The sequence below is a fragment of the Peromyscus eremicus genome, chromosome 2, assembly GCF_949786415.1.
Source record: "Peromyscus eremicus chromosome 2, PerEre_H2_v1, whole genome shotgun sequence".
NCBI lineage: Eukaryota > Metazoa > Chordata > Mammalia > Rodentia > Cricetidae > Peromyscus > Peromyscus eremicus.
The window spans coordinates 64,612,752-64,632,821 of NC_081417.1; the positions used below are offsets into that span (position 1 = coordinate 64,612,752).

The 20,070-nt window shown below is 50.9% G+C and overlaps 1 protein-coding gene and 1 long non-coding RNA gene across 5 annotated transcripts in view; one reads left to right on the plus strand and one right to left on the minus strand.

Moving 5' to 3' along the window:
* Positions 1 to 20,070, minus strand: part of Pax5 (paired box 5) — a 177,079-nt gene that overhangs the window by 52,286 nt on the left and 104,723 nt on the right. The window lies entirely within an intron of this gene.
* LOC131903591 (uncharacterized) overlaps positions 1,010 to 20,070 on the plus strand; it is a 24,547-nt gene continuing 5,486 nt past the window's right edge. The window contains exons 1-4 of one of the 3 annotated variants that reach the window (XR_009377547.1): positions 1,010 to 1,212; positions 2,533 to 2,643; positions 11,292 to 11,435; positions 14,030 to 14,745. This is a non-coding gene — a long non-coding RNA (uncharacterized LOC131903591). Of the gene's footprint in view, positions 1,213 to 2,532; positions 2,644 to 11,291; positions 11,436 to 14,029; positions 14,746 to 20,070 lie in introns of those variants that run through there. The other 2 variants (XR_009377548.1, XR_009377549.1) reach the window with 2 other exon arrangements.

Sequence of the window (20,070 nt, forward strand, 5' to 3'; positions counted from 1 at the left end):
CTGCTGTACCGGGGGGGGGAGGAGGGGGCCGCGGGGCATGCCTAGTCACAGGATAAGCCTGGGTGAGGTCGTCAGAAGCAGGGGGTGCCTTGTCTTCCAGTCTGGCTGTGTATCTCTTACCAAGACTTGTTTAGACAAAGAAGTGTCTGGTAAGCCCCCCCGCCCCTAGTTGTCATTAACAGATGGTGAAGGTTCTTTGTGCACAGGGTGGCACCAGGACAAACCTCTGTGAGGTTTGCTGAAGGGTGCCAACCACACCCCTTCTCCTGTATGTTCCTGTCCAGACCAGGCCATCTCCGAGCCACTGGAGAACAAAACTACATCTTTGCCTCTTTTTTTGTTTGTTTTGTTTGAGACAGAAGCTGGCCTCACTCACTATGTTGTTGAGGGTAACCTTGAACTCCTGATTCTCCTGTGCTGGCATTACAGATGTGGGTCACCATGCTCGACCTCTTTTTGCCGTTGGATGTTTCAGAATCCCACAGTTGCTAGCCTAGACTGAAGTGTGAAGGTTGCTGAGTGTCCTCTACCCAGCACGGCTCTCACCTCTTTCTCCAATCACTCTGGCCACTCCTGGTAGCCACTGCTACTGCAGAGCACACTCCCCTGACCTAACGTGCGGGACAGCCTGCCCCCCTGGGAGATGGCATCCATATCTGATACCTCATTGTTAAGTGGGGGGAAAATGAAGGAACAGGAAGCACAGAGTTCTCCTGAAGATGTTGTCTAGATTTGAGACTATTTGAGACCATCCCATCTTTATAAGGTAGGTGGTATGGCATGGTGGTTAGGGACAAAGGCCTAAGACTGTGGTCTCCATTCAGCTCCTGGCTCCGAGTCTGCTAGGCGTGTGGTCCTGAACAAGCTGCCTCGCCACATCCCAGTCTCAAATTCATGAAATGAAGAACCTCTGCCTCGCAGCATTGTTGCGTGGATTAAATGAACAATGTGCACACAGCACTGTGCCCAACTCAGGAATCCACTCATAATGCCTCTGTTGTCACCTGTGGCACCCTGGCTCTACAGCCACCCTCAGTCTGTCCATGTTGGTCTCAGAAGTACTGTTCTGTTTGCATCAGGTCACTGCTGGAAACCTTCCATCGGTCCTTGCCACTTACATGGCAAAGTGAACACTTTGTTGAAAGAACTTTCTAGAGACTCCACCTACTGGAGCCCAAACCCCAGCTCTGCCACTTACTAGACTTTGGAAAGGTAACTGCCTCTTGTCCTTACTGCCAGTGAGTTGGGGGAGAGGGCGGCTACAGCTCCTCTTTGCTGGGACAGTTAGGAGGCTTTTCTAAGACACACGTAGACAGCGTCTGGCCTGGAGCCTCTCTCTTGGCCCACTCTCCACAGGACCAGCCGTTCCTGACACAAATCTCCTTCATGCTGTTCTTCTGCCAGGTTGGAACCTGTGTGCATTAGGTGATGGTAGAACTGGAGGCCAGTGAGTGGAGAGGGTTTGCCCTCTCCCAGTAGGCACAGCCTTGGGAGCCACTCACCCCTGTCCCACAGCGGCGCAGCCTGTGCTGTGCACGCACTGTGGCTACAGAGCCTGTGCTGAGCATGCACTGTGGATGGAGAGCCTGTGCTGAGCATGCACTGTGGATGGAGAGCCTGTGCTGAGCATGCACTGTGGCTGCAGAGCCTGTGCTGAGCATGCACTGTGGCTGCAGAGCCTGTGCTGAGCATGCACTGTGGCTGGAGAGCCTTGCTGAGCATGCACTGTGGCTGGAGAGCCTGTGCTGAGCATGCACTGTGGCTGGAGAGACTGTGCTGAGCATGCACTGTGGCTGGAGAGCCTGTGCTGAGCATGCACTGTGGATGGAGAGCCTGTGCTGAGCATGCACTGTGGATGGAGAGCCTGTGCTGAGCATGCACTGTGGATGGAGAGCCTGTGCTGAGCATGCACTGTGGCTGCAGAGCCTGTGCTGAGCATGCACTGTGGCTGGAGAGCCTGTGCTGAGCATGCACTGTGGCTGCAGAGCCTGTGCTGAGCATGCACTGTGGCTGCAGAGCCTGTGCTGTGCATGCACTGTGGCAGGAGAGCAGTGGGACATTGGGGAGCTCCCACTGTCTCGGACACTCCTACTTGAGTGCATTGTCCCATTCAGTCACCCCACAGCCCTATGGAAGAGTGTAACCGGTGCTGTTATTGGGGTGCTGAGCCTAGAAGTTATGAGGATGAGCTCCAGCCATTGACAACCCTGGGCATGCATCGGTTCCCTCATCTACAAACTCAGACTGGTAGAAAGGATCGAAGACTTCACACGCATAAAGCCTGTGCAAATGTCCGTAAGTATTGGTTGGGCTGTTCTTACACCTAGCCCGTGCGTGAATGAAGGTGCCGAGTGACGCTGAGACAGGTTTAGTGATCTGCCTAAGTGAGATGGGGGAGGTAGGAGGGGCCTGCTGGTCCTTTTAAGCTAAGGAGTGAGGTCAGAGCTGGTGGGTCATGTGCAAAGCCCACTAAGGCAGAACCAGCCTGGGCCTGAGAGTGAGAAAGCCCATCACTTCCCTATTGTACCTCAGGTATGTTCTCTCCCTTCTTGGAACACCCTGCCTTGGAACCTGGACCCTGGTCTGCTTACCTAAGAGATCAAACAGTGCTACGGAAATATCTAAGGACTCAAGAAAAAGCCGGTAGGTAAATGTCCACACTACTGATATATGTTGATCGCTTGCAAGGGACTCCGGTCCACCCTGAACCACCACCACAACCTGTCCTTGTCACATCCTGAGGTCTAGATCTCAATGTCACAGAGCCCTGCCTGGGGGGGGGGGCACATCTGGGCAATGCTGATATCTGGCAAAACCTACTCTCACCCTCAACTCTTTCCCCAATCCAATTAGTAAGGCCAATATTGCTAGCCTATTGCCAAGAGCAAGAGCCTGGGCAGGTGTGCTGCTTGCCAAAGAAAACCAAGCCTGCCGTGCTGGGGCACCTCCTAGGGGGCATAGCAAATGAATGTGCTGCAGAGAACACCCAGTCAGTCCCACTGCGGGCTGCAGGGTACTGGCCCTCCCCTCCCAGAGAAGCAGTATGAGGTTTGACTGTCACAGTGCTCCTGCCTGTTCTCAGAGCCCCGGTATTGCTCAGACTCTGGCTTGCAAGTCTCTGCCGGCTCGGATCTTGAGTTCTGCTGTGAAATGTAGCTGATCACCCCTGCCCCGCCCTGCTTCTCTCACAGGTCACCAGGAGGCACAAGTGGGATCCCAGAAGGGGCGGTGGCTTGTGCAGTGGAGGGATGGAAACTTGCCATATGGGGAGCACCACAGGGGAAGGAACGTGGGAGTCATCTGGCCTGGGTTCAACTTGTTGTCTACTCACAAACTTAATGCCCAGCAAAGGAAGCTAGGCTTGGCTGGGTGGTGGTGGCTCATGCTTTTAATCCCAGCCCTCGGGAGGCAGAGTCAGGTGGATCTCTTTGAGTTCGAGGTCAACCTGGTCTACAGAGCGAGATCCAGGACAGGCACCGAAACTACACAGAGAAACCCTGTCTCAAAAAAAAAAAAAAAAAAAAAAAAAAAGGAATCTAGGCTTAGCATGGCAGAGGCAAAGGTCATGCCCTTGGTCTCATGATAACCAAGAGTAGAGCAGCTGGACAAAGTGGCACACGTTTGTAATCCCAGCACTTGGGATGTAGAAGTAAGAAGATTAGGAGTTCAAATCTAACCTTAGCTTCATAGCCTGGGATATATAGACCCGGTCTGAGAGAGAGAGAGAGAGAGAGAGAGAGAGAGAGAGAGAGAGAGAGAGAGAGAGAGAGCGAGAGCATTCCTGGAAAAGGAGACACCAGCCAGTCTTCATGGGCAGCCTCCTTCAGAAGGGGCTGGAAGGGAGGGGTAAGTGCTGGCTTCTGTGAGGTTTGATCTGCTGCTTCTCACTGCGCCTGGCTGGGGTGAGTTCAGAGTGTGGGGGTTCAGTGTGCTTGAAGCTGAGGCTGGGACAGCAGCAGAGTGCTGATGAGGCAGCTGGGTATAAGATGTGAAGGTTGGCAGGCGGTGGGGGGAGGATAGGGGGCTTGGGAGGGAGGACTTGAGAACACAGCAGACACACACGTCCTCTGAGCAGCCCTCGTCTTGACTTGGAACCGTAGCAGAGACAGCGGGTACTAGAGCCCAAAGGACAATGGAAGTCAAGCCCGGGGCTTCAGTCTACTTCTCTGAGCCTCCAGGATGTCAGGACCTTAGAAGCATGCTTTCCACCAGTGAACATCACTTGGCTTATCTAAGATTCTCCAGGAAGATTTCAGATGAACCAAGTTTTCTTAGTTTAAAATGAGAGAGAGAGAGAGAGAGAGAGAGAGAGAGAGAGAGAGAGAGAGAGAGAGAGAGAGAAAGAATCCTGGGTTTGATCCTACAGGACTTCCTACTGAAGGAGATCTTTTGAGCCCAGAAATTCAAGACCAGTCTAGACAACCTGGTGAGATACCATTTAAAAAACAAAGCCCACTAAAAAGTCTCAAAAGGCCTTAGCAACGCCGGAGAGATGAAGTGCCTGTTCTGTGAGTAGTGAAGACACAGCAAGGGTACAGCCGTGTGCAGAGAGCCAGCACAGCCAGGCCTGGTCTCAGGAGCCACCCGCCCCTCACTGCTCCCTGTGACCTCCCTTCGCTTTCTCCAGCTCTCTCCCACTCCCACTTCTTGCCCCAATCACACAGCATCCATTCCTCCAGCTTCGGAAACGGACAGTTTTTCACTCGTCTGGGGCCTGGGGTCCCAGATGAAATGAGCCAGAAGCGTTTTATTTGTTTCGTTTTGTTTTTTGAGTAGGAACCCCAAGAATATTGGTATCTTCTTGGGCTCTGCGGGCACAGGCAAGTAAGAAGGGTCTCTGGAGCCTTCTGAGAGCTACTGGGCAGAGAGAGATGGGGTAACACACAGAGAAACCTGATAGAAGAGGATGTGCCTCTGTGCTACCAACAAATGATAGCGCGCCACTAAGCCTCACTTACTTACTTATTTAGTGTTGCTGTGTTTCTGAGGGCATGTAGACATGATCCTGTGTGTGTGTACATAGGTGTGCTTGTTTGTGTGTAAGCCAGAGGCCAACCTCTGGTGTTGTTCCTCAGAAGCACCTGCCCACCTTTTTTTCCTAATTGCTTAATTGTGAAAGGTTCATGCATGCTTTTATGCTCCACAGCGCATGTGTGGAGGTCAGAGGACAATTTGCCGGAGTTGGGTCTTTTTTTCCATCATGTAGGGATCAGGGATTGAACTCAGGTCGTCCGGCTTGGTGACAAGCACCTTTTCTGGCTGAGCCATCTCACTGTCTCACTGGCCTCACCTTTTATTTTATTTTATTTTATTTTATTTTTCCTTTTGAAACAAAAATCCCTCAGTGGGGCCTGAGACTTGCTTGCCAGTGAGCATCAGAGGTGGGTTTGTCTCTTCCTCCCTGACTCTGGGATTACAAGCACACATCACCTGGCTTTTCATGTGTGTTAGGGATAGAGTCAGACCTTCATGTGTACATGGCAAACACTTTCTGACCAGGCCACCTCTAAGCCTCATTTTATATACCTGCAAATGTGAGTAAGTCTGCGATTTGCCTCCTGGGATTTCCAGAGTTGGAAATAGAGGAAGGAGAAGTGGGGGCGGGGCAGAGAGTGGGAAGGAAGAGGGCTCCCCAGTGTGGTATCAGCGTGAGTTCGGTTTTGCTTTGGTAGGGGTTAGGCATTTGAGACAGAGCCTTGTTATGTAGTCCAGGCTGGCCTGGAACTCATTATGTAGTCCAGGACGACCTCAAACTCAAGATTTCACTTCCTCAGTCTCCCAAAGGCTGGGGTTATAGGTGTGTGCCACTGGGCACAGTATCACCTTGAGTTTGAAAGCTCATCATTCCAGGGCTGGCGGTCCACTACCTGCACACCGTTACGTGGCCCCAGGCAAGGTAGCTTCCACTCCCAGCTTCCATAGCTCCAAAATGGAGAAAATAGTGCCCACTTCGTACATTTTCGCAAGTCAGAAGGAGCTGCATGGAGTCTCAATTCACGGGCACAAAAGGCATCTCTTTTCCCCTCTGTCCATCAGGCCCCCGGGAACCCAGAAGTTCCCTCCCATCCAAGTCCCTTTCTCTCCAGCCATCCCCACCAAAATGCAGAGAATTAAAACATGCAATCACACAGCTTCTTGACGGGAAATGCTTTGGAAATTTTCGGCTCCATTTACTTCTCAATCTAATTTTGTCCTCGGTTGCACATTATGCGCGAGATGGGATCTCATGTGGTTTGCCCAGCGCTCCACACGCCAGCAGGAGGCAGCCGGCAATGCTCATGTCTCTCCCCAACACATGAGAGGCATAATGAGGGCACCCAGCAGGCTCTGGTGGCACCCCGGGGCGAGAGGGCCCAGCCTGGACACTTTGGCACAGGCCAACCCACCTCTCCTGCAGTACCCTCCAGCTGGGGACTAGGGGATATCCTCATAGCCAGTTCCAGTCACGACACAGGCTCCCACTGCTGCTCACCCTGAAGAGTACCCCTGCCTGGCTCCAGCCTTCTGAAGAAGGCTCTGCCTGTGGCTCTTCAGTGCCTGCAGCTCACACCCAGGCTCCCACTTTTCCCACCCGCAGCCCTGCCCCTCACACTCCCCCTCTTGAGCACACTCAGAGCCCTGCACACATGTTCACATCCTAGCACTTGTGAGGTGGCCGGGACAGCTGTTCCCTAGAAGACGCAAGCCTGACTGCCTCCAACGGTCACAGGGGACCTTGTCACCTGTTCCCTGCGAGTGCCCGCACCACGCTTGGCACAGAGCTGAGACTGAGTGCCCACCAGCTCAGAGAACACCTTCCCAGCCGCACCACTGGACTCTGGGTGAGGTGCTGGGGGTGTTGAGCCCATGTGGACAGGAGGCTTTTATTTTGTGTTTCATTACCTGCCTAGTCTCCCAACTCCAACCGGGGAGCTACCCTGACTTCAGTCTCCAATTTAACTGCCCCCAGCCTCCGGGTTGGACTAGAGCTGGTTGCCAGCTCAGCCTCATCACTTCCCTTTTGTCCGCCTGGTTACAGTCTGGTCCAGGTCCTCATCCTTTCTCTCTTGAGGGTGTGCAAGCTATCAGAACTTCTCGCTGAGTCTCATCCTTGCTGCATACATCCTTTGCCAAGACCCCCCAAGAGATTCCTATAGGATGCCACTCGCTACTTAAAGGCCTTGGAGATGTCTTAACATTTGATCCAGTTCCTTGGGAGCCCCTGTGACCCGCCCCTTCCCTGTCTCCACCTGCTTCTCCCTTTGCTGGGTGCATTCCCTCACCATTATCACACTATTCCCTCTGCTTAGAAGCTTCCTCAGCTCTGGCCCAGCCTGGCTAGTTCCTCCCCTTCCAAGGCTCCTGCGTAGCTTTCTGTAGGAGGCCTCCCCTGGCTGCTTTCCACACAACCTCAGGAAGGCAGAGGTGGCCTCCTTGGCTCCTGTGAGTACATATATGCCTCTCTCACTGTAACTCCAACCTTTGAAAGCATTTACTTCTGCTGTCCCTGGAGCTTGTTAGGAACGGTATGTACATGACCCCACATGACCCCTCTAACAGTCTATGAGGACAATGCTCTTCTTGTTTCTAGGTGTGAAAACTATGGGTCCTAAGACTGGCAGTGAGGCAGGCACCCCAAAATCTCGATGGAGATGCTCCGTGGTTTCACCCTGGGCGATTTCCCTTGGTATTCACTTGTGTGTGGACCACCATGCCCAACACTTCACTTTGCTTAGCCCCAGTTTCCCCTTCTGTAAATCGAAAGTTAACTCTTTCCTTGTTACCCTCCCTCGGGGGCGGGGGGAAGGAGCTCCAGCAGGCAGCAGATATTGAGTCACTCAGTAAGTGGTGACAGGCAGGCCCAGGTGACAGAATGTGAGTAGGCTTTAGGAACTGTCCCAGGGAGGAATTTCCTGCTCATCTTAGAACCCTAGGCTTTTAACTGAGACCAAAGGTGAGGGAGGGGTTCCCATTTCCTCCCTAGACCAGAGTGTCTCTGGATATTTAAAATCACCTCACTGTGTCCACCCCCCCCCACCAACACAATTGTGACAGTCAAAGCAAAGGAAGGGGCGAGTGGAGGTAAAAATCCATAAAGGCCCTGCAAAGTGGAGGCCGGTGGAATTCGCCAGCTCCTGACCACCAGTTAGTGACGTCAGGATTTATAACTGTATTAAATGGTGTGACAGGCTGCCTTGATATATCAGTTCTCCTTCTCCCCAAATCACAGACAATAAAAGCTTTGGCAGTGAAAGTCATTCATCATCATAAAGACCCGAGACATCCTGGTCATCAATTTCACTCACATCCTTAATACCCTGGAGAGGGTGCCGCGTTGAGCACCTCAAAGCGGGGAGGGAAAACACGAGGGGAGATTGAACAGGAATAATTACAAAGGTCAAGGAAGGGATGCACCCGAGAGGGTGCCCTGGCCGGCCGCAGTCACTTCCTGCTGCAGGTGAGCTCCAGTCACAGAGAGGCTGGCCACCCCAGGAATACGGGACAGGAGCAGCTCGAATGGGGCCCCCGAGGCCTGAACTGAGAGTTCTGGGGAATGGGGAAGCACTCGAGGAACCCAGAGCCTCAGGGCTGATTCCTCCATCCAGAGGAGATTCTGGACTAATGATCCGACCAGAACGTTTTCATTACCTGGCCCCACACTGGCTATCCACGTCAATGCTGCTCCTCTCAGCAACACCGGGGCTGGCGTCCCCAATAGTGAAGGATACTAAAATATTCCTAGTCCATCTAGCTGGTGGCATCACCACACCCTTAGCTTGTTCCTCTCTTGGCCCCATGCTCCCACCTCATCCCCACATCCAACCGCTTTGATCGTGCACAGAGATGGGAAAAGGAGACACATTTGAAGGCTCAGGTTAGTGAGGCCGTCCGTCCATCCCATCCCACCGCCTCATCCTCCTGTTATCCTTGTCAGGTGCCCGGCTGGGGTTTTCTACCCCTCAAGGTCTGCTCTTGCACTTGCCTCTCAGCCAGGCAGGGCAATAAAGGATAAGGGAGCAGGAAGCCTTCTCGGTGTGAAGGTGAAGAACTGAGACCATGTCTGAAGAGAACCAGACCTGAAGTCATGAGCGCCCCCTCCCGGGCTTGGCCAGGAAGTTGACTGAAGAGCATAGTGATAATTATTTCTCTATTGCTTCCCCACCCCCTCAAAACAAAAGAACGAAGGAAAGTTTGGGTCAAGGTAGGAGCTGCTGGGTTGGCGTGGGCTCACCATACTGGATGACAGCCTATGGGGTGAGGAAGCCTTACAGGGGCTAAGTTAAGCATCCCGGGATTGCTGGACATTTCAGGTAGCCTGCTCCAGGTAAGAATACACTAGAACGGAGAGGGCCCAGATTTCTGTTATGGCTTGAGTCTGAAATGTCCTTTCACAGGCTCGTGGTTTGAATGCTTGGGTCCAGCTTGTGGCTGTAGGAGGCAGGACATGGCTGGTGGAAGTGGCTCCATAGGAGTTAATCTAGAAAGGGCCACACACGCCTGGTTCGTCTGCATCCTCTGCTTCCTATCTAAACCACAGTGTGAGGAACCTGCCATGCCCGCCTGCCACCAGCCACCTATTCTGCAGCACCTTCCCCACAGTGACAGATTGAAATCCCCCCGAAACAGTGAGCCAGCGTAAGCCTGCCCTTCCTTCGGTTGTTCCGTTCAGGCATTTTGTCACAAAGATGAGAAAAATAGCAAATACGGTTTCCCAAGATAAAAGGACCATTGGCCAGCTGCCATCAGCTTTGCGCCTGCTCTGTCCCTGGTCTTCCCCACTGAGATCTCCTCTGCCGTACTTCCTGTCTGTCACAAGCACAGCAGGCCTGGTGAGAAGCTCCATGGTCAAGTATGTGGCCTCTGCAGCCTGGCTGTCTGCATTTGGATCCTGACTCAACCATTTTCAAGCCTTAGGCATTCAGCAAGTTTCTATGTACCTCCCCCTGTGCCTGTTATCACACAGTAAAATGGAGACAGTGAAACTAACTCCCTCCAGAGTCAGTATGCAGACTAGACCAGTCAGTATAAACCCAAAGACCGAGAACATTGCCTGAAACAGAGCAGGTTGGAGGCAAGTGTGTGTTTTCTCTCCTATGGGTGACTTTAGCTTGACTGGCCTCCAACTTGGGTGTGCCTCTGGCTATTCAAAATTGAGACCATCTCTCAGGGGAGAAGCCTTGCCACAGAGTTCACATAGATTACCAGCTCCCTCCAGGTGGGCAAGTGACACCATCCTGGACATGGCACTTTAGAGGTGTACAAAGAGATTAGTGAGAAAAGAAGACAGGCCCATCCGATAAACAGAGGGCACCTCAAGTCTCAGGCTGGCTGCAGCCTCGCCAGGCATTCATAGACATTCCCAGAGTGTAGAAGTCCTACAGTCTCAGATAATGAAAATAAAAGCTAATAGAGATAAATTAGAGAGGCTTTTTTTCCCTGGGCTTGGAACATTGGCAGCAGGGTGGGCAGTGGAGGCAGCAGATAGTAGAAGGCAATGGATTGGGGAAGAAATAATAATTATGATAATATCTCAAAATCAAATGTGCCTCTTTGCTCACAGAAGATATGTATGTGAGTGTGTGAATCATATCAATAACCTTGACAATGACCTAGAAGGGTGGAGTGAGGGGCGATTAGCAACAACCAATCATAATAGCTCATCTATCCATTTGTCTTCCACTTCCTGAGTCCCCACTATATCGCAAGCCCTGCATCAGACTGATCTGGAGGAGGCAGAGAGGACTGGGAATCTCACAGGAAGTTAAGCAGGGCTTGAAGAATTACGAATCGAGGATCAATGGGATATCAGCATAACGGTGGCCTGGTTCAGGGCCCAGATGAGAGAGCATCACTTCTGACTCGGACAGTTGCAGGGAGGAGAGTGCTTCTCGGAAAAAGCAACACACGGGGACTGCTCCCTGGACACCTTTGCTGAAGGCACATAGGGAGAGTCAGCTGGTTCCTAGGCCTGGGGTGGAAGTGTTTTATAGGCAAAAGCCCTAGACCAGCTTCCATGTTTCTTCTAGGAGTCAAGCCTGGAACATCTTGTGCAGGCAGGGTGACAGGCTCTCTGGGTTCATAGGAAAGGGCACAGTGCTTACAGTTTATTTGCCTTATCTCCAGGGACACCTCGCTACAGTCCTAGAGTCCTAGAGATGGGCTGGGATTGGGACCCCCATTTCGAAGATGTGAAAAGCGTTACTCAGAGAAGGGAAAGGCATTCTAAGAGTCCGTAGGAGTTATGGGGTGGGGTGGGGGGACTTAGGGTGTGGATCTGATAGACTCCAAGGCATCCATTCTTCCTTTCACAGTTGGCTACAACCTCTGGGCAAACAACAGAAGCATTCTAGTCCAGAGTCCAGAAGAAGCAAGGGCTCCAGTGTGGCCAAATGGAAGAAGGCGAAAACAGGCCTGAGTCCAGGCCTCATGTTCTAACTACTGAGATAACCACTGAGGTAATCTGCTATAGCAACAACTAGAAACTAAGACACAGAAGTATCTGGAATAGAAAACCAGTGTCCCTGGGTCCACCGCAGCCATCCCTTGGTGTGGAGACCTTAAAGTCTGACTCTGCCTCCGGTTAACTTCCTGAACTCCAGATTTTTAAAACAAGGCTTAACTAGCCCAGGAGGAGGCACCAAGCCTTTCAACATCAACTCATTTAATCACGTGATAGTTCATCTTAATTGTCCATTGGTTGTACTGAGAAATTCCTAGGCGATCAGTAAGGCCTGCCTCGGAGCGCATTTATGACGGTGTTTCCTGAGGGCTCTGGCCTAAAGAATGGATGAACCCATTGACGGACTGATAGATGACAGCATTCTTGGGAGGTGGAGGGAGGAGATGATGGTGCCTAGTTGTAAAAAGGAAGTCCCATGAGGCACGTCCTCGGGTGTGTCTTGGCATCGCTTCACCCCACATTGCTTCCCTCTGCTTCCTGGTTGCCATGGTGTGAACTGCTCTTCTCAGTCACCCTCCCCCCATAGGAGGGGGAACACCTCTGAAACAGTGGGCGGAAGTGCGTCTTTCCCCCCTTCAACTGTTCTTGCAGGTGTATGGGTCACAAGCAAGGTCTTACCCCCATGTCTAGAGGGAATGGAGGCTCACACACAGACAGCTGAGAAACAGAGGTCACCCTGTCCTAAGTCACTGAGCTGCAGGCCAAAGGCAGGCAGACTGCTCCGGAGTCTATATGGGCACCATGCCACGTGCTCAGCCTTCACAGCCCCAGTGCCAGCCGGGCTGTGCTTGAGAACCCAGGAGGCTCTGATCAGAGTCCTGTGACGACACAGAGCTCAATGCTAGCAAAAGCAGGATGGGGCAGGGGTGGGGGAGGCAGGGGAAAACCCCTTCTACTGCTAGCTGAGGGAACCCAGGCACTCTCTTGAACTGTTAGGAGGACAAAAATAGTGTCTACATTTCAAAGAGTAAAGGGTGGTGAGACCCAAAACACACACAAGCGCATGATTGGCTCCAAGGGTCACCTATTCAGTTCTCAAAGAACTTAGTGTTGAGCTCCTGGGGGCTAGAGAGATGGCCAAGTGGTTAAGATCACTGGCTGCTCTTCCTGAGGACACAAATTCAATCCCGGCATCCATATGGTGGCTCACAACTATTATAATTCCAGTTCCAGAGGATCAGATGTCCTTTTCTGGCCTCTGTGGGCACCAGGGATACATGTGGTACACAGACCTATACATTCACCCATACACTTGAAATAATTGAATTGAAAACCTTTAAGTTGTTCTCCTAGGAGCCGATCTAAAGCTGGCCCCACTGTGGCTTCCCCAATGCTCCCCACAACTTCACATCTTCACCCCACAGCACTGAACACAGGGAGGCAGCAGCCAGACCCCAAGCAGCTGTCCCTACACACGGCCCTGTGCCAGCTGAAGACAACAGGATTCCCCACCGTCTTCCGGCCTCAAATACTGAGATCCATTTATGTAGTGCTCCTGAAGATACGGGCCATGACCAATGTCTTGCTGGAGAAAAATCCACAATGGTTTGTCCACATCATTAGAGGGGACAGCTCTTTATTTACTGATGGGTTAGGGTCTCTATAAAAATATGAAGTAAAAAAAATTTAAAAGCTAACATTATATAGAGTATAAAGGCAATTATAGATAATCAGCCATATTGATTACATATTGATTAGTACATATTGGTACATATTGATTATGCACAGATAAGGTTCCAGAAAAACACATACCACACCATCAACTCTGCTAACATCTGCATTCTAGAATGGCTCAGGAAAAATGTGCAGGAACATGGTCACAGGCTGCTGTATGTACTTCTGTGCCTCTGGAATTCCCTTTAGAATGAGCTTGGATTACTTTTGGTTAAAAAGGAAACTTTTCTTGATATGAGGTCTCTCTATGATGCTCTGGTCATCCTGGAACTTGATATGTAGACCAGGCTGGCCTTAAACTCACGGAGATCTGCCTACATCTCCCTCCTAAGTGCTGGGATTTAAAGGCATTTACCATGATGTCTCGCTTAAAAAATGAACTTTCAGCCAGTGGTGGCGGCACACATCTTTAATCTCAGCACTCAGGAGGTGAATCCCTGAGTTCAAGGCCAGCCTGATCTATAGAGCAAGTTCCAGGACAGCCAAGGCTACACAGAGAAACCCTGTCTTGGAAAATTGAACAACAACAAAAACAAACACCCTGAACTTTTAAGAGAGGAGCATGGTAAGTAGGGCATGGTGGCATGAAATTCCAGCACTCAGGAGGCAGAGGCAGAAGGATTGCCCACTAATTTAGGACCATCCCATTCTACATAGTAAGTTCCAGACTAGTCTGGGCTACATAACGAGATCCTATTGACAGACAGATAGACGAGGTGATGAAAAACTAACCCTTGAGAGCAGGGAAACACGGCTTCTCTTAGACACCGTCTCCCCACAAACCTTCCCTCAAACTCTTGGCCGAAGAGAGCCCCACACAGTACCACCCCACCCCACTCCCCACCACAAGCTCTTATGCACATGTGTCTCCCAGGAGTCTGACACTTTCTCTTTGCTTTGTTTTGCCTTGAACAGGTTTCCATATTTGCTTCCTCCACCAGACTGAGTGTGTTGACAGCAGGAACTCCAGGACCCTCTGGCCCAGCACAGGCCAATACACAAGAAGACCCAAGTCTTGATGGAGAGAGGAATGAAGGAATGAGTGAATGAATGATACATGGGAACACCTCTACAAATTAGCCAGGAGCTTTTCTCTTCCAGACAATGAGAAGGTCTGGGAGCTCTCTGGCCAGAACTGGCTAATGAAATCACTATTTTAGGAGGATGGATCACAGCAGGGTGAACTGGGAAGCTGGAGGCCCAGAGACCCGCTGGAAGGCTATTTGGAAAGGTCGGCTTCCAAGCTGCCTGCAAGTGTAAAAAAATCTATGAGTGCATTACCAGGAGGGCCATCCAGCTTCGTTTATTTTTATCCTACCAAATACAAGGTCAGAGACAAGTAGAGCACTTTCAGCTGAAATTATTTTTTTTAATTGACATCACACTTTACGCAAATATTAATTCATTTATTCAGCAAACAGTTCTTGGGAACACTGGGCTAGCCTGAGAGCAAGGCATCGTTTCTTCAGTGTGCATGTTAATTATGGAGATGCCTGTGTTTCACTTTGGCTTTCAAATGATCAGACCTCTGGCTTCTCAGCGGCTCGGAGCGGTCTTACAAATACTAAGATTCCAAGGACCGACCACTATGGGTCCCCTTCCTAACGTGGAAACAAATATTTTAAATCCAATTGAAATTGCCTCAAGTCATTCTGGAAGGCAAACAGCCTGATGTCTCGGGGAGAGAGAGGGGACTTTCCAATCTTGGGTGTTGAATGTTTTTATGCAGCAATCTAGTCTCAGCACTGTCTAGTTGGTGATGTACAGAAAGAGTTCCCTGCTACCACAGAGGGCTCATGACAGCTGGAGGTTCCGCAGTTAGTGAAGGATACTGGAGGGACCGGGCAGTGGAAGTAGGCAGGGCTGAACACCCGACTGCCCCAGAGTGCTAGCAAGTCAGGTAAGCTAGAGGGCTAGGTAGTTACTGCCTGGGGCATCTCAGGTGGGGTGGCTTCTCTCACATCCCCCATGTTGACCCAAGAGGAGCAAATCCACCAAGCATTCAAGAAAGGTGTTTGGGGTTTGTTTGCTTTTTATTCCCCCTTTGGTTTTTGCCCTGGCTGTTGTGGGACTCATTTTGTAGACCAGGCTGGCCTCGAACTCACAGAGATCTGCCTGCCTCTTCCTCCCAAGTGCTGGGATTAAAGGCGTGAGCCACCACTGTCTGGCTAAGAGAGGTGTTTCAATCTTTAGGTCAAACACTCTAATTTTTTTTCAGGTCAGTTTTAAATTGTTTTGATAGTTGCTAAATAGACAACATTCAAAAACTTTCAAATGTAAGTGGGGACTTGGAGATGGTTCAGTGGGTGAAGGCTTTTCCAAGCAAGCCTGGTGACCTGAGTTCCATCCCTGGAACCTTAGTAAAGCTGGAAGGAGAGACCCACTCCAGGAGATTTTCCTCTGACCTTTACGTGAGTGCTGTGGCTCTTGTGTACACACACACACACACACACACACACACACACACACACACACACAAACCACGCTAACATTTTTCCAACTATAAACTGTGGTAGTGGCTAGCTGCAGAAGCAAAAAACAGTTCTCACACCCTGTGCTTAAACATGGTCATATGTTCCCGAGGCTACTTCCAAGGTGTCTGTAAGATGCACAAATACAAATCTGCATTTACAGTGTCCAAGAGCATGGTTACACAAAAGGCAGCCTACTGTTCTCTGCCTCACAAGTAAGATAATCAATGATGCTAATAGTCCCGAAGATCGCTCCCCATCAGGCCACTGTGAAATTCCTCAGTCTTCCCCACAACTGCCTGCTGCTCCACTGTGGCAATGGCTCTCTATTTCATACCTCTCCGCCCAGTGGACACTGGGATCCTTCTCCAATCTTCAAAACGATAGGTGATACTTTTAATGTTAAAAACATGGTATGCAGATCAAAAACTCTTTGGGATGGACACATGCCAAGGGCACATGCCAAGCTGAGGGGTATTTGGGATAATGCTTGGGTCTGTGAGCTCACAGCACACGTGTCAGCCTCAGCTCCTGACCTGAAGTTACTTCAACCGAGGGCAGCTTCCAGCCTGTACCACATTTGCTTTTGAGGAAGGAAGATCACTGGCAGCAGAGGTGACCAAGTTTTGGTAAGGAATTGTCCAGAGCCATGTGAAGAGTCACGCTACCCTGCTTGTGTACTTTCTACTAAGTCTGAAAATCCCCAAGGTCTGAGTTACAAGCTAGTCCCAACTCGTGGCAGAGAGGGAACTGAGAAATGGCCCCACCCCAGAGGCCCCTCATTCTCTCATGTATACATTTATAGGGCACTTCCTGGGGCTGTGTCTTCTGCTGGAAATCTGTTTTCCCCAAAGAATCCCCAAACTTCTCATAATTTAAACCTCAGATCACATTCTGGGAAGACTGCCTCACCACCCCCCTCACTCCCCGCTCAGTCTTTCCATATTCTCTTTTTGGCAGTTTCTCCAGAGCCCCTGACATTATGAAAGCACACTGTGTGTTCACTCTGTGCCCACTTTCTCCCCTCACACACGCCCTAGCATGCAGGCACACCCAGTGAGGGCAGAGACTGTCCCCAGAGGCCCCACAGAGTGCGTAGGTACTAGTATCATCTCTTTCCAATGCACAGAGCAACGTCCACAGCCCAGTGTCTTCCACTGGAAGCTGGTGGCCCAGCACTGGGTCCCAGCTCTCATACTGTATGACAGCTTCTATTGTCGCTTTCCCAGCACTTTTCAGCAGCCTGGGTACACAGACATTTCTCAGAGTCTTGCTTTCATTATTCATTACGACTCCACTCTGAGGGAAGAGGTATTTAGCTGCGTCTGATGAGCCTCCAAAAGCCTCATAAAAAGTGGGTCAAAAGAGGTGTTCCCCACGGAAAGATGAACAATTGGCTGTTCAGAGCTGCCTGGCGGCCAGCCAGAGGGAGCTTGAGTGGGAAGCAGAGCACATCCGAGCAGGAAGCCTCCTTAGGAAAGCTCCCCGAGTCACTCAGTATGAGGAGGTTGCCCACCAGGGGCCTGGAACCGCCTGCCAACCCTGGAGACCACCCCAAGGGTCCGAGTCCCTCGGTTCACAGGCCAAAAGCAATGCAGGGGTTTTCAGTGTTTCTCAGACAGGGAGATGGCCCAGGTGGCAGTTGCTGGCTGCACAAGTGTATAGACCTGAGCTCATCTCCCCAATACCCGTGTGTTTAAAAGGTAGGGCAGTATTCATCTGTAACCCCCATCCTGGGGAGGCAGAGACAGGCAGATTCCAAAGCTCACTGGCCAGCCAGGGCAGCCGAGCTGGTGAACTCCGGGTACAGTGAAAAGTTCTGGTTCAAAAATAAGGTCAAGAAGGATCAAGAATGACACCCAACACTGACCTCCGGCCTCCATGCTGTGTCAGAACACACAGGTGTGCACACCCACATGAGCACACAGAGAATTGCAAAGCACACATATGAGAACACATTCGTGCATGCACTCAGGCATTTTTCCTCCCAGCCTCTCAGCCAGATGTCCTGACAGCAAATGTCCTGAACCTCATTCTGTGTGGACTTATACAGGCAGAATAAGGACCCTTGGAGAATCCCCAAGGGACTCCTACCTGCCTCCATAGGAAACTGGCACTGGGAGGGTCTTTGTGTTATACACCGAGGATGGAGGTAAAGGATTCATTTACATAAAACCAAGACATACGTTAAGCACCACGCTTCTTAGCCCTATGCAAGGTTCACTCAAATGATCCTCACAAATGCCAGATGTCAATACAGACATCACCACCACCACCCAGCGCACTTGCCTAACATGCAGTGGGTCTTGCTGGGATCACCAGTATCACAAACCAGAAAATTAAAAATAATACAAAACCCCAAACATCGAAGGCAGGCAACAGAAACGGCCATTCCCCCATTTCATAACTGAGGCTTAGAGAGGACGCTGAATCTGCCCCCAACATAAGAGCACTTAAGTGGCAAGTCCAGACTTAACCCCACCCCTCTGACTCCCGGTCCGGTGCTCCTTCCTCTAGCCTCAGCTTCTGCTCAGATCAAGAGGGCAGGAGTGTGCTTTCTTAGACGGCCATGTTTGGAGTCCTGATGCTCCAAACATTGGATGTAGCAGGCAGAGCTGGAGACTTGGGACCTGGCAGCTACTCTCTCTGCCTTTGTGAGTCTCATCCACTGTGTTATAGAACGGCCTCTGTGGATTGACGGGAGCAGTGGCCAGGATGTCTCAGATCCCGGGGCCCAGGCCACTACCAGAAAGAGCCTCCCACACTTGTGGGGGCAAAGGAGGCCTTTCTCAGTGTCCTTCCAATCTGCTGATGCAAAGAAACGGTCCCCAGGAAAGAGACCACAGGGTCATATGTTGGCCCAACTCCTTTGTTCTCAAAGGCAAAAGGTCAGGTGGGCCCAGGTGGGGGCAAGACTGTCAGCTCTTCGACCAGTGGGGAGGCAGGCAGAAGCTAGGAGCCTGGCACCCTACCCGCCACCCCCTCTTGTAGGTAGGTAAACCCAGTAGCTGCCCCATCAGCAGGCCTGTGGCCCAAGGACACACCTGCAGATAATTAGTCCCAATCAGGTCGGGCCTAAACTGCTGACAGTGCAGGAACTGGCTGGTCATGTCACCAAATTTGCAGATGGTGAGCGGTTTCTGAAGCGTGGCCCCGGCTGGCAGAGCAGGGTTTAGCTTAATATTTAATGCAGCATATAAACGGTGCAGAGAAACTGACTCCGTCTCTAATGAGACCTTCCTTGGGCTGCCTGACTTGTGGAAGCAAGGATGGGGTAGCTCAGGGACCCCCTCCCCCATTCTCTTTGTGGCCAGGAAAGCGGGACAGAGGTGGGCTGGAGGATCGAAGAGCTCTGGACTTCTGCAGCCAGCCACTACCACAGGCTGAGGTAATGGAGATTCGGGGCCCAAGAGCTCCACAGTCTCTCCTTCAAGGCTTGGAATGTTTGTGGGGTTTTCTATGCTGAGGGGCATTTGCTGGCTGACGGACAAACAGACCACATTTCTCTTTTGCCTTTACTATTGCCTCACCCCACCAAACATTCAAGTAGGTGAAAACCTGTTTACAGACACTTGAATTTGTTTCTATTAAGTGTGAACCTGCTGTTTCCACAGTCTTCACACACCTCACATTTCCTAGGACCCCAGCTACTGTGTCTCACTTGGAGCTGTGCCAGGAGTTCCTCAGCCTGCTGGTAAACCATAACGCCAGGATGAGCCCATGTGAGTCCTCCATCCACACTCCTTCGTACATGTGTTCTGTGCACCGGGAGGCCCTAGCTCACCTCATTATGTCCTGCAGTACGGACTTTCAGAATGTGTACCTAGAAAATACATATCACTTAGTTCCTCTTTGGCTTCATAGTTCAGGAACTGTTTTGATTTTATTTAAAAGTGGATATGAAAACAGATGTGGTGGTTTGGATGAGAACAGCCCCCACAGGCTCATATATTTGAATGTTTGGTCCCCAGTTGGTGGAACTGTTTGGGAAGGATTAGGAGGTGTGACCTTGTTGGAAGAGGTGTGTCACTGGGGGTGGGCTTGAGGTTTCGAAAGCTGGCATTATTCCCAGTGCCTCTTTCTCAGCCTCCTATTTGTGGATCAGGATGTAAGCTCTCAGCTACTGCCTCAGTGTCAAGCCTGCCTGCTGCCAGACTCCGCATGGTCATGAGCTTGAACCTTTTGGAACCATTAGCCCCATTGAATGCTTTCTTTTATAAGTTGCCTCAGTCATGGTGTCTTATCCCAGCACTAGAAAGGTAAACAAGACAATAGGCTATATTCTTTGTAAACTCAGATTTCAAGAACATAAGGACGGGGGTGGGGGGAGATTCTGCAAACATTGGCTAATCCAAAGAGAGTCTGGTGGGGATAAAATGAAAACCCCACTCACTATGATAGGACAGGGATTCAATGCCCTGTAAGACAGAGATAGAGGTGCAGAGGCCTCCTACTGAAACTTCATGCACAAGCATCTGCTACATA